This window comes from Sapajus apella, unplaced genomic scaffold (assembly GCF_009761245.1).
Source record: "Sapajus apella isolate SASKATOON/1434 unplaced genomic scaffold, GSC_monkey_1.0 scaffold269, whole genome shotgun sequence".
In the NCBI taxonomy this organism is placed as follows: domain Eukaryota; kingdom Metazoa; phylum Chordata; class Mammalia; order Primates; family Cebidae; genus Sapajus; species Sapajus apella.
In genome coordinates this window covers 93,768-94,215 of record NW_022437209.1, presented here as the reverse complement: position 1 = coordinate 94,215, position 448 = coordinate 93,768, and the positions used below count along the sequence as shown (strand labels likewise).

Sequence of the window (448 nt, the reverse complement as noted above, 5' to 3'; positions counted from 1 at the left end):
ACCAGGATGGTCTCGATCTCTTGACCTCGTGATCCACCCGCCTTGGCCTCCCAAAGTGCTGGGATTACAGGCTTGGGCCACCGCGCCCGGCCAGAAAAGCATTCTTAAAAAGTAAATTAACGCTGGGCATGGTGGCTCATGCCTCTAGTCTCAGCACTTTGGGAGGCTAATGTGGGCAGACAGCTTGAGCCCAGGAATTTGAGACCAGCCTGGGCAACATGACAATACCTCATCCTGTAGTGACCTGTGCCTATAGTCCCAGTGACTTGGGAGGCTGAGGTGGAAGGGTCACTTGAGCCCAGGAGGTGGAGGCTGAGCGAGATCTTGTCTTAAAAAAATGTAAGCCCGGGCAAAGTGGCTCACGCCTGTAATCCTAACACTTTGGGAGGCCAAGGCGGGCAGATCACTTGAGCCCAGGAGTTCAAGACCAGCCTGGGTAACATGGCAA

At 54.5% G+C, this 448-nt stretch overlaps 1 protein-coding gene across 1 annotated transcript in view; it reads right to left on the bottom strand.

Annotated features, from left to right (window-relative positions):
* Positions 1-448, bottom strand: part of PTPN9 (protein tyrosine phosphatase non-receptor type 9) — a 103,731-nt gene that overhangs the window by 45,308 nt on the left and 57,975 nt on the right. The window lies entirely within an intron of this gene.